The sequence below is a fragment of the Staurois parvus genome, unplaced genomic scaffold (assembly GCF_062004578.1).
Source record: "Staurois parvus isolate SC_StPar_1 unplaced genomic scaffold, SC_StPar_1.0 ptg000959l, whole genome shotgun sequence".
Lineage (NCBI taxonomy): Eukaryota > Metazoa > Chordata > Amphibia > Anura > Ranidae > Staurois > Staurois parvus.
In genome coordinates, this window is record NW_028318755.1 from 267501 (window position 1) to 285505 (window position 18005).

At 44.1% G+C, this 18005-nt stretch overlaps 1 protein-coding gene across 1 annotated transcript in view; it reads right to left on the minus strand.

The window, feature by feature from the left end:
* Positions 1-18005, minus strand: part of LOC149441688 (zinc finger FYVE domain-containing protein 26-like) — a gene marked incomplete at its 3' end in the record, with an annotated part of 275032 nt that overhangs the window by 246591 nt on the left and 10436 nt on the right. The gene's annotated exons all lie outside the window — the stretch shown is intronic.

Here is an 18005-nt window from a genome sequence, read left to right on the forward strand (position 1 = left end):
ATGTACTCTCAACTATGTAGTGCAAGGGCCTGCCTGATTTGATACAAATTGAATACATTTTTCAGGTGGGTCTCCCAAATACCTAGTTGGTGTAAATCTATAGGAAATTGCACAGGCCATCTTTTACAAGAACATGGGAGGGAGGGAGGGAGGGAGGGAGGGGGCAGATGCACTCAGCTGTCACTGTTCTTGAAATCCAGCTCCAGTTTAGGGAGGGTATGCTGTAAACACACCAAATTCACTTTCAGACCCTATTCACACCTAACGTAGTAGGAGCACATGTTTCTGGTAAGTTCCTGTAATTCACATAAGGCAGATCATTGATACTAATGAGATGCCTTACGCAAAATAAAGTAGCTTATGAGAAATTTGGTGCTTTGTAGTTTACATTTTTTTTTTTAAATGCATGGTTTGCCACGTTTGTTGAGCATAAAAGGTAGCCATACACTATACAGTCTGTCCTCCTTTAGATTTACCACACTATATAAGGGGACACACCTCTCTATCCAATCACTCTGTATTCAGTCAGACAGGCTCTTGCACTTGATAGTAGATCTAAAGGAAATTGTACATCAGATTGCATAGTATAATGTGAGCTTTACAGACTTCCAGGGACACACTTCTCCTGTTTTCAACACTTCACCTTTGCTCCACATAGGCTGTTATAGGATTACTCAGCAACTTTACCTGCTCCCATGTGCACACTCTGCAAAATGAACAATCAATGCAAGGAGGAGAGAGAACAAAATGATCCATGAGCGGAGGATCACACTGGCTATGTATTGAGGGAAACTGGTGTCCACTGACAATGAATGCATTGGAGAAGCATGTAACTACAGAGGTGGGCAGGAGAAATCTCCTGGATGGAGAGGCCAGGAGCAGGGTGTGTTAAAGAGGTCAGCTTCTGTAGAACTTCCTTACTCTACTAACATTATTCAGTTCTGCAGGACAGATACCAGGAAGTCATGGAGGAGTTTTCTATAGAACAAACCGGAGGCTGAGGCGAAGCCTGTCCTAGGATACAGTATAAGAAGATGAAAAAGAGTGCACAAACCTTGCGCATTACCTCAATAAATAGTGACTAATTTTATTATTAAGGAAATATATTCCCAAAGTGATGGTATAACAGGCATAAGTAACCATAATCCAAACAGGGTTACAGGTAAATCCAAAAGGGGGGGGGATGAAGGCTAATGCGTTTCGAAGGGTGCTCCCTTCTTCATCAGAGCTGATCAAAAAAAACAAATACACACTAACCAGATAGTGCATTGATTGCGCATGGAGCAATTAAGACCTGCTCCTGGTGCTCTTAACTTGTAATAACAGGCAGATGTCATCCGCAGGTCAGCCACTAGATGTCCTCAGTAAATATTCCACCAGGGCCATCAACAGCAGGAGGAGGGGGAAGTCATATCAATCCAAATCCTCAGTACCTTCAAAAACGGGCTCACATGGAAATAATGAGCCCCAAGAAAGCTTCTAATAGTGTAGTATTTCTTTAATCGTCAAAAAATCCAGCATAAAACAAGTACCGGTAAGTCAAAACTTGCATCAAGATCTGCTAGGGCCACCAATCAGGATGGCCTTGTGGTATATGCACACAGGTCAGGGGCACCTCGCTGACGCGTTTCGTGTAAAAACACTTCCTACTACACTATTAGAAGCTTTCTTGGGGCTCATTATTTCCATGTGAGCCCATTTTTGAAGGTACTGAGGATTTGGATAGATATATGACTTCCCCCTCCTCCTGCTGTTGATGGCCCTGGTGAAATGATTACTGAGGACATCTAGTGGCTGACCTGCGGATGACATCTGCCTGTTATTACAAGTTCAGAGCACCAGGAGCAGGTCCTAATTGCTTCATGCGCAATCAATGCGCTATCTGGTTAGTGCATTGTTTGTACATTCACAAGTACACAAGAGTCACCATTATCATTGACCATGGACTTTTGAACACCTGCACATAATCACTTTGCTTGATCACTATAAGGACTGAGTTATCTAACCTATGTGTCTAACCTACTTGTCTTCACCGGATTTATCAATATTAGCGCTGCATATTTATTTTACATATTTCCATATTGGGTTTAGAGGTTGCCTTTATGCTAGCGGCTTTATCATTTTTATCATTACTATTATCATTTCTATCATTATACTTCCCAGCGCTCAATTACCACTTTTGCTACCGTATTTTCCGGCGTATAAGACGACTTTTTGACCCTTGAAAATCTTCTCAAAGGTCGGGGGTCTTATACGCCGGTACACGCCAGGGAGCACTTTTTAGGGGGGCGGCGCGGTGCTGCCGCCGTCCCCCCTTTCCGACTGAAGGGACACCAAGTACAGGGGTGGGTAGAGGGCTGCAGTCTCTTACCTGGCTCCCACGATGATCCATCCAGGAAGCGCTGCTCCTTCAGTCACTCACTCACTCCTGCCGCTCGGCTCCGCCTCCTCACCGGTGACTGGCCGCCAGAACTGTAGCTCAGGAAAGGCACACAGGCGGCCAATCACGGGCGAGGAGGCGGAGCCGAGCGGACCCGCGAAAATTGAGTGAAGGTAAGTGTGCAGTGCAGAGGTGCTGCTGCAACCACATATGCTGGCTGCAGCAGTACCATACTAGAACAGGAGTCAGCAAGTGTCATTGGTGTCAGTGGGAGGAATAGTGCCCCATCATTGGTGTCACTGATACTAATGATGGGGCACTATTCCTCCCACTGACACCAATGATGGGGCACTATTCCTCCCACTAACACCAACGATGGGGCACTATTCCTCCCCCCCACTGACACCAACGATGGGGCACTATTCCTCTCCCCACTGACGGAGTACTATTTCTCCCACTGACACCAATGATGGGGCGCTATTCCTCCAACTGACACCAATGATGGGGCATGATTCTTCCCACTGATACCAATGATGGGGAGCTATTCCTCCCACTGACACCAATGATGGGGCACGATTCGTTGCTCTGACACCAATGATGGGGCACGATTCCTCCCACGGACACCAATGTTGGGGTGCTATTCCTCCCACGGACACCAATGATGGGGTGCTATTCCTGCCACTGACACCAATGATGGGGCACGATTCGTTGCTCTGACACCAATGATGGGGCACTATTCCTCCCACTGACACCAATGATGGGGCACTATTCCTCCCACGGACACCAATGATGGGGCACTATTCCTCCCACTGACACTAATGATGGGACACTATTCCTCACACACTGACACTAATGATGGGGCACCATCATTGGTGTCAATTTGAGGAATAGTGCCCCATCATTGGTGTCAGTGGGAGGAAGCGTGCCCCATCATTGGAATACCATACCATATTGAAATCAAATCTGATCTTTTTTAATTTTTGGTGTGCGTTGGAAGAGGGGTAGTCTTATACGGCGAGTATAGCCCAAACCCTATATTTTAACAGGAAAAGTAGGGGGTCGCCTTATACGCCCAGTCGTCTTATACGCCGGTAAATACGGTATATTTGAACTATTCATTGACCTTAATAAATTTGTGCAAAATTTAACAGTTAAGAGGTTTTTCCTACTCAAAAATAAAAGCACCCCCAGTATGGAAACTCAGTCAAGCCCCCCTTCCACTACGCCATGTGACATCCCAAGTGATAACTCGCTGAATACATCAGCCCTGGAGATACTGAAAAATCTCTATGCTGAGGGTCAAATGTTAGATTATGAGACAGAGGAATTGTACACATCAGAAAGGCTTTTAACATCTCAATATGAAGTCCAGCACACTGGGTTCAAACCTAAATCCACTTTTTATCCCCATTGGATGAAAGGCCATTACATCCCTACCTTTTATGAATCAAGTTTTAAGTGAATTTAAGAAAATCTGTAATGAAAATTCAGTCAAACATTGTAAGGGACCGCCCGGCGGTACCACTAGCGCTCCACTGATCAGGCGTCCCCAGAGCACGGAATCTAAGCCCCAGAGCACTTGTTCACCAGGGCCCCTGATGGTGGAGATGGACTTGGAGTACCCCGAGACCAGATCGTGACTACTGAGCACGCCCGTCAGTGGTAGGGGTACTCGCCAGGGGCTCCCGCAGGGGAGAGCCTGATATGAGGAGGTCGGGTGACCCCGATGGGATGGATGGATGGCTGAGCAGGTGCAAGGTCAGACAAGCCGGGTCGGTAGCCATGGGGACGGTGCGGTACAAAGCAGGGGGCAGAGAATAGTCGGGTCACACGCCAGGTCAGTAACAGAAAGTCAGATCCAATAGGGGGCATCCGGGAGAGAGGTTAGGCAAGCCAAGGGTCAGAGCAGGAGAATACAGCGTGGTCAGGTACAATTCGGGTCAGCAACTTACAGGATACAGGTTCACAGAATCAGGAATGCAGGTAAGACCAGAAGGCACTGAATGACAGCTCAGGGCCGTTTAAATATTGCGCCCTGCGCCGTCATTGGTGCCAGGCGCGCGCCCGTGCCTCCTAGTGCGCATAAGTGAACCCGGACACCGCGGCTGGCCAGGACCTAGTGCCTGCGTCCCTGCACAGGGCGGCGCACTGCGCCTGCGCCGGGACCAGCGCCGCGGGGATCCCTGACATTGCCCCCCCCCCCTACGGGCAACCTCCGGATGCCCACCCGATCTCTCCACCACGGGTGATCACGAAGAAACCCCCGGACAAGTCTAGGTACATGGACATTTTGGGCAGGTTCCCAGGAATTGTCCTCCGGGCCATAACCCTTCCATTTAATTAGGAACTGGGTCTGACCCCCCCTCCTTCGGCACTTCAGGATTGCTTCTACCTCAAATTCTTCTTGCTCTTCGAAAGTTATGGCCTCCGGAGGTCTGGACTCTCGATCTGGAAAGGAATCTGGGACCACTGGTTTCAGCAAGGACACGTGGAATACTGGGTGAATCTTGAACGTCTCAGGGAGGATGAGCTCATATGCCACTTTGTTAATCATTCGCTTCACACAAAAAGGCCCTACAAACTTTGGTCCTAATTTCCTTGAAGGACACATTTTCAAATTCGTTGTTGCCAACCAGACCTTATCCCCAGGCTGCAGCATCAGGTCCCCCCTTCGTTTCTTATCAAATGCTTTCTTGTTATCCTCCTGGGCCCGAGCGATGGCCTCCTGAAGTAATTTGTTGTTGGTGGAGAAAAAAGTAAGTGCGTCTTGTGTGGCCGGAACTGGACACTCAGGGACCAGATCAGGGAGGAAGACAGGGTGAAATCCATAGTGTCAAAAAAAACGGGGATTGCCCCGTTGCTGAATGGATTGCATTGTTATAGGCAAATTCTGCCAGGGGTAAGAGTGGCAGCCAATTATCCTGTAGGAAGGAAATGTAGCAACGCAGGTATTGCTCCAGGGTCTGGTTAGTCCTCTCTGTCTGCCCATTGGTCTGCGGGTGGAACGCGGAGGAGAGGGACAATTTGATATCCAATGCCTTGCATAGAGCCCTCCAAAATTTAGACGTGAATTGGACTCCTCGATCTGATACGATGTCCTCTGGGACTCCATGTAATCTTACTACTTCTTGAATGAAAATTTGTGCAGTCTCGGATGCCGACGGAGTATTCTTCAAGGGTAAGAAGTGGGCCATCTTTGACAGTCGATCGATGACCACAAGGATCGCGGTGTGGCCCTGGGATGGAGGGAGCTCGACTATAAAGTCCATTGCGATCCTTTGCCATGGTCGTTCGGGTATTGGCAGTGGACGCAGCAGTCCCCAAGCCTTGTTTCTTGAAGGTTTGTTCCTTTGACAGACGGCGCAGGATCTAACGTAAAGTTTGCAGTCCTTAGCCATGTTCGGCCACCAAAATGAGCATTGGAGAAGATCCAGGGTTTTTGCTAGGCCAAAGTGTCCTGCCATCGGGTGATCATGACAATGTCCCAAGACTAGGGTTCGGACTCCTTCAGGTAACGCAATCAACCCCTCCTTCCATAGGAGTCCCCCCTTGTTCTGGAGGGACACCCCAGATGGGGCTGACATAGCCGTGGATGCGTCCAGAAGTTTCGACCGAAGCTCCGTTTGGAGGGCCAAGAAGTTCCCTGAGGACAGAATGGTATCGGGTACTGGTTCTTCTTTGGGGTCCTCGAACATGCGTGACAGCGCGTCGGGCTTCGTATTCTTGGAACCAGGTCTGTATGTAATATGAAATGAGAACCTGGAGAAAAAGAGCGCCCATCTCGCCTGTCGCAGGTGTAACCGTTTGGCCGTTCTCAGGTACTTGAGGTTTTTATGATCGGTGAAGATCAAGATTGGATGCGTGGCTCCTTCCAGCAGGTACCTCCATTCCTCTAATGCCGTTTTAATGGCCAACAGTTCTCGATCGCCAATATCATAGTTCTTCTCGGCCGGAGTAAGCTTCCTTGAAAAGAATGCTACAGGATGTAGGAGTTCCTTGGTGCCTTTTCGCTGGGACAGGATGGAACCTACCGCATTCTCTGACGCATCTACTTCCAGAATGTACAGCAGGGAAGCGTCTGGATGGCCAAGAATGGGTGCTGTGGTGAACAGTTTTTTCAGGGTCTCAAAGGCTTCCTGGGCCTCTGGCGTCCATCTGAAATGGGTTCCTTGTTTGGTCAGCTGAGTTATGGGGGAGACCAGACCCGAGAAGTTCCTAATAAACTTTCGGTAAAAGTTTGCAAACCCAATAAAGCGCTGGATGTGGGAACTGGCCAATCCAGAATCGCCGAGACCTTCTGAGGGTCCATCGCAACCCCCGTGGTGGAGATAATCAGACCCAAAAAAGTAATACTATGCTGCTCAAAGCTGCACTTATCAGCTTTGGCATATAGCCCATGCTGGCGCAACCACCCTAATACTTTTGCCACATGAATCCTGTGATCCTTAAGTGACGGTGAAAAGATCAGTATGTCATCCAAGTAGACGATTACAAAAATATCAAGGTAGTCCCTGAAGATATCGTTCACAAAATGCTGGAATGTGGCTGGGGCATTGCACAGCCCAAATGGCATGACCAGATATTCAAAGTGCCCAAAACGAGTACGGAACGCTGTCTTCCACTCGTCCCCCTCCCTTATGCGAACCAGGTTGTAGGCCCCTCTCAAATCTAATTTGGTAAATACGGCCACGGATTTCAGGCTCTGAAATAGTTCTGGGACCAGGGGCAAAGGGTAACGATTTTTAATTGTGACCTTGTTCAATTCGTGATAATCGATGCAAGGTCTCAGAGATTTATCCTTTTTCTCCACAAAGAAGATCCCCACCTCTGCTGGTGAAGTGGAGGGGCGGATGAACCCCTTTTGGAGATTGTCCTCAATATATTCCTTAAGGACCCCCAACTCAAGCTCAGATAGGGGGAAAATCCGCCCAAAAGTGATCTCAGAGCCAGGCGACAGGTCAATGGGACAGTCATATGGGCGGTGGGGGGGGCAGGGTATCTGCCCCTCGCTTACTGAAAGCATCCAAGAAGTCATGATAAGCTGCGGGAATAACTTGTTTTAGATTAGAGTCCCCTTCGGAGCACAGGAGGACTTGGGGGGTTGCTGGGCCCGAAGTGCGACAGTGTTCCTGACAGTATGGAGAGGGGAATAGGATAGACCCGGTCTCCCAGTCAATCTGGGGGTTATGGGCCCGCAACCAAGGGAGGCCCAGAATGACTGGGAAAAGGGGTGACGCAATGGCATCTAGGCGGAGGAACTCCTGATGCTGATTGGCTATTGTGGTGGCGATGAGGAGGGTCTCTTGATTAACCACTCCTGATTTAATCTGGGAGCCATCTGCCAAAAATATGTTAAAGCCCCTTTTTCTGGGTTGTAGGGGAATCTCCTGCTGGCGAGCGAAGTCTAAGTCCAGAAAACAACTGCACGCCCCTATGGCTGTCACCTCCACGGTTCTTTCTGGAAGCTGGAAGGAGAGGGGCACAACTAAGTACTGGGAAGGACTGACATTGCCAATAGATGAGGAAAAAGAGGTTGACTTACTCGTTTTCAGAGGGCAGGATCGTACCACATGACCAGCTTCACCGCAGTAAAGGCAGAGGTTCTGGGATCGTCTCCGCTGGCGTTCCTCGGGCGATAATTTAGGCCGAGTCAGACCCAGCTGCATAGGTTCCTGAGCATCCCCGGAAGGTGGGATCTGGGTATCCACTCTGGTTTGTTAACCAGGGCCTTGGATCCAGAACCCATGTATTTCTGCGACCGTGACCGGACCTCTCAAATCTGCGTTCCCGGTCAATTTGAATTGTCAGGGCTATGAGATCTTCTAGAGACTCGGGTAAACCTACTCGGGCAAGCTCATCTTTAAGGGATTCTGAAAGACCCATACGGAACTGGTGCCGCAGAGCAGCCTCGTTCCAGCGTGTGTGTCCCATCCATCGCCTAAATTCCGAAGCATACTCCTCCGCCTCCTGGCGGCCCTGTCTAAGTGCGTATAATGTTGATTCGGCGGAGGCTGCCTGCTGCGGGTCATCGTATAGGATGGCCATAGCCTCAAAAAAGTCATTCACCGTCTCAAGGTGAGGGTCATGGTTCTCCCTTAACCGATGGGCCCAGTCCTGGGGTTCGTCCTGTAATAAGGAGATTATGAATCCCACTTTAACCGACTCTGTCACGAAGGTGCGGGGTTGTAAGTCAAAAAACAGGAGGCAGGAATTTCGAAAAGCCCTAAAGCGAGTGCAGTCTCTGTGAAAACGTTCCGGAAAGGGTACTCGGGGTTCCGCCATAGGTGGTGGGGCAGAAGCCCCCATGGCTGGCCCAGGAGCCTCTCCAGCCGGAGGCGCAGAAACGGGCCTGCGGGGTAGTGTCAGATACAGAGAGGGTCTGGAAACGGTTTTCCAGATGAATGCATTTGTTCTGTAGGGCTGCCACGGCCTGTGTCAGGGCCGACAAGTGCCTGCAAATGTCTTCCAGCGGGGAGGGCCCTCCTCTAGGCTCAGTCATGGCCTTCTGGTACTGTAAGGGACCGCCCGGCGGTACCACTAGCGCTCCACTGATCAGGCGTCCCCAGAGCACAGAATCTAAGCCCCAGAGCACTTGTTCACCAGGGCCCCTGATGGTGGGGATGGACTTGGAGTACCCTGAGACCAGGTCGTGACTACTGAGCACACCCGTCAGTGGTAGGGGTACTCGCCAGGGGCTCCCTCATGTAGTATCACTCTACACTTCCATCAAACATGACTTTGGACTAAGGGCAAATTTTGCACCCATAGCAGTGCCTTGTATCTGTCTGTAGTGAGTATCTAAAAATGAAAAATGATTATGGCCCAGTGCAAATTTGATGCAGGAAAACAGGACTTGGGCTTGTGAATAGTGAAAGCTTAAGTCTCTCGTTAAAAAGTATTGTATTGCCCTTAGTCCAAAGTCGTGTTTTATGGAAGTGTAGAGTGATAATGCATCAAGAGACAGCCATCTGTACCCTTCTTCCCATGTATAGTTGCTCAGTATTTCCAGGATATGATTGGAGTCTTTTACGTAAGCAGGAAGATTAACTACAATATCTTTCAGAAAGAAATCAATATAAGCCCCTAAATTGCTAGTCAAACTGTCAATACCCACAATAATAGGTCTACCAGGAGGATTTTCACTATTTTTATGTATTTTGGGGATATGGTAGAAGAAGGGGGGTCGCTGGATGTTGGATATATAGAAACAAGAATTCGTTTTTGTTAAGTACTTTATCAGTAAGCGCGTTTTCAAGCAATATTTTAAGATCTTTTTGATATTGTAATGTTGGGTCAGTGGAGAGGACTTCATGTGTCTTTATCATTCAATAGTCTCTGAGCTTCTGCTATATATACCTCCCAATCCTGAATTACCAGTCCGCCACCCGTATCAGCTTTCCTAATGATGACGTCTTTTTTATCTTTTAGGCTCTTCAGGGTGTTTGATAACGGGTTCAGTGTAATGGGGTCAATATGTTTGACTGAATTTTCATTACAGATTTTCTTAAATTCACTTAAAACTGATTCATAAAAGGTAGGGATGTAATGGCCTTTCACCCAATGGGGATAAAAAGTGGATTTAGGTTTGAACCCAGTGTGCTAGACTTCATATTGAGATGTTAAAAGCCTTTCTGATGTGTACAATTCCTCTGTCTCATAATCTAACATTTGACCCTCAGCATAGAGTTTTTCCAGTATCTCCAGGGCTGATGTATTCAGCGAGTTATCACTTGGGATGTCACATGGCGTAGTGGAAGGGGGGCTTGACTGAGTTTCCATACTGGGGGTGCTTTTATTTTTGAGTAGGAAAAACCTCTTAACTGTTAAATTTTGCACAAATTTATTAAGGTCATTGAATAGTTCAAATAAATTAGGAGGGTTGGGTGGTGCAAAATTTAGACCCTTTTTGAGAAGGTCAAGCTCAGTGTCTGAAAAGACTGAGTTAGATAGGTTAAATATTTTGATGGTAGATGAAGAGGAGGAGCAACTCACTCTGCCTTTTAATAATTTAGCCTGCAATTGATAAAGCTGTCACTAGATGGCTCTGTTCCTATACGTAGGGCGCATTTGTGAACTGTAAGTACCTTCAGGCTTTCAAATATTTATTTATGTACTGTTTACGGTCCTTTAATAACTAAATATAAATCTCCTAAGGTGTAGTGGGTTCCTGGTCATTTTTCAGCCCTTTGATCTCTCTTTGTTGTACGGGCAGTTGTGTCAGAGACTTCCTGCTTCATGATCCTCTTTAATATGGCCCCTGGAACGCACAGCACATGGGCAGTAGTGCATATTAGCCGGCGTGCATTCCACTGCCACCTGCAGGTGGCCAACAGTATTTAAGCCATTACTTGAATCGCCAGCCACACTAAACAGGCTGAACTGCTGTAATATTGACACACAGTGGCTGAATATCTCCTTGCCATGGGCACTCTGCCATACTGAAGTCTCTATCTGCTCAACCCAGGCATCCTTTTTAATATCACACACTATTCTATATTACACATAATAAAATGAACGCATCCTGTTTTTAATTTTTAAATAGCAATTGTGCTTTGGTATTTACATATATATGTATATTCTATGGATTCTCTCTATAAATTTTTTTTTTTTTTTTTTACCAGCGATTCTTATGCCAGTTTTACAATTAATAAAAAGAGAAAAAACCTCAGCGCCCAGGATTCTCTTATTCCACACACTATTCCCCGTGAGATGCTGCTGTACACAGGTGCAAGACCAAAAAACTTATATCAACTTATACCAGCGCAAAACCCACAAAACAATAAAAATACATCACCCAACCCATAAATAATAATTACTAAATATCACAAACTTAAAATACACTGTGACGCAAAAATATTAATTAAAATATTAATGAAAAAAATATAAAAATATATATATAATTTAAAAAATATATATATAATTTAAAAAATAATAAGTCCAGTGACAAAATCCAAACAAACAGTCCCGTGAAAAAATTAATTATGTTATATTTTCATTGGATTCTTCCGTGCCAGTGATACCTCCACCATCCACCAGTGCAAAACCAACATTAACCGCACTCACCAGATAATGGTGAGTCAGTCAAACGCCTTTCAGGGATATTAAGGGCTCCTGGACCCCCTTTACTTTGTATATGACCTCCAAATATAGCCTCCTCTAGGATATGGACACCTCCTCTGGTTACTCCTCTCACCGAATTCCCCAAAGAAAATCAGGAAGAAGAAAAGACCATAGTGTGATACCGTAATGATTTCCAATCTCAAAAGAATTTTTCCAGACCATTCACATTTTAGCAGATATTAACCCGCATTTTATTGAAGCAAAACGATCTTTTATAAAAACGATCTTTCTTTCATATAAAGCGATTTCTGTATAGAGACCCCACAGCCAGGTATACAGCAGGATAACAGACCTCAGATGCAGACTCATCCACCATGCAAAGATGGCCCCTTGGAACGCACCGCTCGGTGTGCGTTCCACTCACCGGAAATGAGTGGAACGCACGCCGGTCATTTCCGGTGAGTGGAACGCACGCCGAGCGGTGTGTTCCAAGGGGCCATCTTTGCATAGTGGATGAGTCTGCATCTGAGGTCTGTTATCCTGCTGTATACCTGGCTGTGGGGTCTCTATACAGAAATCGCTTTATATGAAAGAAAGATCGTTTTTATGAAAGAAAGATCGTTTTGCTTCAATAAAATGCGGGTTAATATCTGCTAAAATGTGAGTGGTCTGGAAAAATTCTTTTGAGATTGGAAATCATTACGGTATCACATGGTCTTTTCTTCTTCCTGATTTTCTCTGGGGGATTCGGTGAGAGGAGTAACCAGAGGAGGTGTCCATATCCTAGAGGAGGATATATTTGGAAGTCATATACAAACTAAAGGGGGTCCAGGAGCCCTTAATATCCCTGAAAGGTGTTTGACTCACCATTATCTAGTGAGTGCAGTTAATGTTGGTTTTGCACTGGTGGATGGTGGAGGTATCACTGGCACGGAAGAATCCAATGAAAATATAACATAATTAATTTTTTCACGGGACTTTTTTTTGGATTTTGGCACTGGACTTATTATTTTTTAAATTATATATATTTTTTAAATTATATTTTTTTCATTAATATTTTAATTAATATTTTTGTGTCACAGTGTATTTTAAGTTTGTGATATTTAGTAATTATTATTTATGGGTTGGGTGATGTATTTTTATTGTTTTGTGGGTTTTGCGCTGGTATAAGTTGATATAAGTTTTACAATTAAGCTCTCAATCTATTCCATCATTTATTTCCATCCATTTTTTCCATGTGTGTGTGTATATATATGTGTATGTGTGTGTGTGTGTATATATATATATATATATATATATATATATATATAGTGGTTTGTTTGTTTTTTTGTACATGTTTACTATATATACACCTTTTCTGTATGAGATTTTTGACATTATTATTACTATACGTATTGCCATTTCTATGATTATTTTCATGTGTATTGCTATGCTCATCTACAGTATCACCACCTGTTATCACATAAATATCCTCCTGCGCTCTTATGGTAAGTAGTAAATATAAGCTAGGAAGCAGCCAGCATCTGTCCCATACCAGACAAAGGCAATATGAATAGAATATAAAATTGATGCAGCGCTAAAAGAACAAAGAACTAAAACCTAAATACAGTAGATACCAGATAGTAAATATAGGTATTGACATAACCCAAATCCACCTAGGGATGAGCAGAAAACAGTGGCCCTTAATAGGCTGATACCAGTGGTTAAGTGCAGGATAAAGTGTCCATAGTTCATATATCTAGAGGGGTGCAGGTGAATCACAGCACACTTTAAAAAACGTGACCCCGGGCAGTCTTGCTGCAATGGCCTCTCACCTCCACTCTATGACCCTACAGGGCCACAAAGCGTAATGTAGATCACCACGGAATCCTCCAATTCAGGGACTCTTTTGATAGATTGGCATCACATGAACAGGGACAGAATTCCTCCAGGCCAGTAGGTAAATGGAAGACACTCTCCTCCGATGTCACAACCGCTCATATGCTCATAAATGAGGAGATAAACACAATCCTCATAGTGTATTACCGCTTTATTTGTACATAGGCAGCAGATATCCAAACAAGGAAAGAAGGTAATCCACTTACATGGCAAACGGCTTGTGTGGAGATAGCAATACAATGCTGGGTGTACAGCAGGATCAAAAAGGTGCACCAAGATGGCGTCACGCCGGAAGTGCGTCACCACGCTATTGCCGTCGACGCGTTGCGTCACGTGACTCGTGACTTCATCAGGACAGCGTGATTGGCCGGCAGCACTTCCTTATAAAGGCCAGGAACCGCACCCATCGAGACCACAATGGGCGGTGCGATCGCGGCCATATTCTAATGGTCCAGCATGCAAAGAACCTATGCAGCCATATTAATGTAGTCCAATAAGGACAGACCTACTCCCATTAGGTCTAGCAATCCCAGTGAGGAAATACGCTAATAAAAAGAGCACCACAAGTCAATGTCTCTCCATAATAAACACATTAATCATAGAGAGACTAATAGATAATATATTTATAGATGTGGAAAACCACATACTTTAATGATGAATAAAAAAGATAAAACGAGCATAACCATATAATTATACATAGCTTGCCCTATAAAATGGACTAAAATATATGAATAATAAAATATATAAAAAAATATATTTAATAAAATAATTAAAGAAAAAACGCTCCTTTGTAATCCTGCATGAACTCTTTGCATCAAGTACTATAGCACACATTATATCTACATAAAAAATATTATCGGTCACTGATAAAACAGTTCAAGTCGAACTCAATATTGAGTCCCATCGGGGCAAATGTATCCATGAGAAAAATGTATTTCGATTCTATCTGACTTAAAGATCTCACTTTGTGGGACCCTCTCCAATGTTTCTTGTATTTCTCGACTCCCCAAAATTTAAGACCAGAAGGGTCTTGATTATGGTATAGCCGAAAATGATTGGATAAACAATGTTTCGGGAAGCCCTTTTTTATATTCTGGACATGTTCTCTCAACCGGACCCATAAAGGTCTTTTTGTCCTTCCCACATATTGCAAACCACATCCGCATTGGAGAACATACACGACCCCCTCCGTTCTACACGATATAAAGTCCTTAACTTGAAAAGACCTACCATTACTAGTAGCTGAAAAGGAACTCAATCTAGTGTTCGAGCCCCTAGTGGCTCTACAGGCATAACAGATCTTACACGGGAAAAACCCTTTTTGATCAAGAAACGTAGCCTTAGAACTTTTAGTAGGGGGGTCCAATACACTACGAACCAATTTGGACCTAAGGGAAGGAGCCTTCCTGTATATGAATTTAGGTGTAGCCGGTAACAATTTTGAGAGAATGGGGTCAGTTATTAGAATGGGCCAATAACGTCTGAATACACTTTCAATCTGTTTGTAATTGCTGGTAAAGTCCAGAATAATCGCCATGTGGTCCCCCAAATCTTCTGTCTTGGGTTTATCAACAAGAAGGTTACTCCTCATCATTGTTCCCACTTCTGCAATCTTATTTTTAATCATTTCTCTAGAATAACCTTTGTTACAAAATCTCTCTTCCATAATGTTAGCTTGCTCATAATATTCCTTGATATCTGTGCAATTTCTTCTAAGTCTGACCAGCTGTCCTTTTGGGATATTCATCAGCCAAGGAGGAAAATGGCAACTATCTAGTGGAATGTATCCATTCCGATCTACTTTTTTGAAAAAAGTTTTAGTATGAAGATTATTATCCCTCACCGAAATGCACAAATCCAAGTAATTAATGGAAGTGCCACTTATTTCCCACGAGAGCTTGATGCATTTATCATTACTATTTAACTGATTTAGGAAGGACAATAAATCAGATTCCAATCCATCCCAGATAATGATAACATCGTCAATAAACCTTTTATAAAGGAGTAATTGTTTAGGAGGATTCTGATACACTGCCTCTTCCTCCCAGTGGGCCATGAACAAGTTGGCCACACTGGGAGCAAACCTGGCTCCCATAGCTACTCCCTTCATTTGGTTATAAAACTGTTTTTTGTACCAGAAGTAGTTATGGGAGAGACAATACTCCAGACTTTCCAGAATAAATTTCCTCTGTGGCCATTGGAGGTCACTAAATAATCTAATACCCCAGCCCACCGAGTCCACAGCATCCTTATGATCAATGATGGTATATAAAGCAGACACATCTGCACTCGCAAGCAAAATACCATCCTTTATATGGATACCATCTAACAGTTGTATAAGGTGTTTAGTGTCTCTCAGGTAGGCCTTAGTTTTGATAACCAAGGGTTGGAGGAAAATATCAATATATTGACCCATCCTAGACATTACCGATTGTATCCCATTAACAATGGGTCGCCCTGGTGGATTCACAGGATCTTTATGCATCTTCGGTAGGGTATAGATAACTGGTAATCTACATACATCTGGAACCAGATATAACGCTTCTTTTTTATTAAGTACCTTAATATCCTTTTCTTTCTTGACTAATGCAACAAGATCCTTTTTAAATTGACTGGTCGGATCTTTTGATAAGGGGAGATATGTATTGGTGTCACCTAATTGTGACTCCAATTCTTTTTCGTAATACTCCTTTGAAAGTATCACTATACTCCCCCCTTTATCAGCAGGTCTGATGACTATATTGTCCCTTTTGGACAGTCTCTTCTGTCCAATGTACAATGCTTTATTTTGCCTCATTTTCCCAGGATTAAGTTTCTTCATGTCGCTAATAACCATTTTCTTAAAAACCTCTAACTGATTGTTGTTAGTTACTTGAGGATTGAATAAAGATTTATTCCTTAATCCCGTATGGGCAAAGACATCACTACTCGCATTAGATAACACATTCTTGGCTCCTGGCAGGCTATGGAAGTATTTCTTAATATTAAGTTTTCTCACATATTTGAGGGTATCTATATACATATTAAATCCATTTGCAACTACGGGGGGGGCATATTTAAGGCCTTTGTCTAACACCAACAGTTCTTCAGTAGTCAGTGTGACTGGGCTGAGATTGAACACTCCTTCCCCTACAACTCTCTTTTTCTTTTTGGCCTTCCAACTCCCTCTGCATCCCCTCCTCTGTCGAAACTTCTCCGGACTGGGCTGAGAATGGTTCTGCCCCTCTCTAAAAAACCTTCATTCTGTTGAAACTCAGTATGTTGTGTTCTCAAGGGTTCATATCTATTGTGGGTGGATACAGGGCTGCTAGTATAAGGATGGTGATAATCCCTATGGCCGTAGTGTGGACCAGGGCTTCTGCCATGTGAAGGTCCAGGGCTTCTGCCTTGTGAAGGACCATAGTATGGTCGAGATGGAACTTCATATGGATATTGATTGTATCTCTGGGATGTATTATCACGTCTAGCATAATCCTGATAGGGTTGCTGATAATTATTTCCCTGTGTGTGGTTAGTATTTTTCCATTGTTTCCCCCTTTGAAAAGGCTTTTTTTTAGGCTGTCCCCCACTACGTGGTTGCCAACCTTTTTTGGGGGAATGGTTCATAGGGCGATAATTATAAGGAGATTTCGGACCATTATCTGAAGATTTGAACGGTCCAGGATTAGTAGTAAATCTGATTTCCTTCACTGGTGTAGTCCTAATAGATGCTGCTTCAGTCTCAGTTATAGTACTTTGCCACTTAAAGACCTGATCTATATGGAAGTCATTAAGATCCCTATGATACTTCTTGATTTTCCTACATTTTACCTCCTGATCCACTTTTTCCAAGTCTTTAATATAATCTATTAGTAAGATTGATAACTTCTGGGTTATCTTTGAGGGGGTCTAGTTTACACTTAATATCAGAGATCAAGGTTTCCAGATGTTTCATTTTCTTTTGTTTCCTCTTAAGGAGGAATTTAACCAGTTCCAACCCTCTTTCTTGGAAAAAATTGAACCACTCATCTTTGTCTTCTGTATCTAGTAACCCATCACTGATGGGAACATCCCATCTAAGACGCCTCGGGACTAATTTGTCCTTGAGATACCTCTCATGCGTAATCATATCCCACCAAGTGGTAACTTTTTTCTCCATAAGGTGACCCAGTCTCCTAAACTGAGTATCTAGGTCACTATTAGGATCAATCGGAGGTTTGGAAAAAACCTCATCAATATTAATGGGTCTACTATCAATGAAACCAAATACATCCATAATCTGCAGCAGGAAGTGAACTGGTAAGAGTAATAGACTAAATCACATAAATATCCTCCTGCGCTCTTATGGTAAGTAGTAAATATAAGCTAGGAAGCAGCCAGCATCTGTCCCATACCAGACAAAGGCAATAAAGGCAATATGAATAGAATATAAAATTGATGCAGCGCTAAAAGAACAAAGAACTAAAACCTAAATACAGTAGATACCAGATAGTAAATATAGGTATTGACATAACCACTGCACTTAACCACTGGTATCAGCCTATTAAGGGCCACTGTTTTCTGCTCATCCCTAGGTGGATTTGGGTTATGTCAATACCTATATTTACTATCTGGTATCTACTGTATTTAGGTTTTAGTTCTTTGTTCTTTTAGCGCTGCATCAATTTTATATTCTATCACCACCTGTTATACCTTCATGATTCATGTA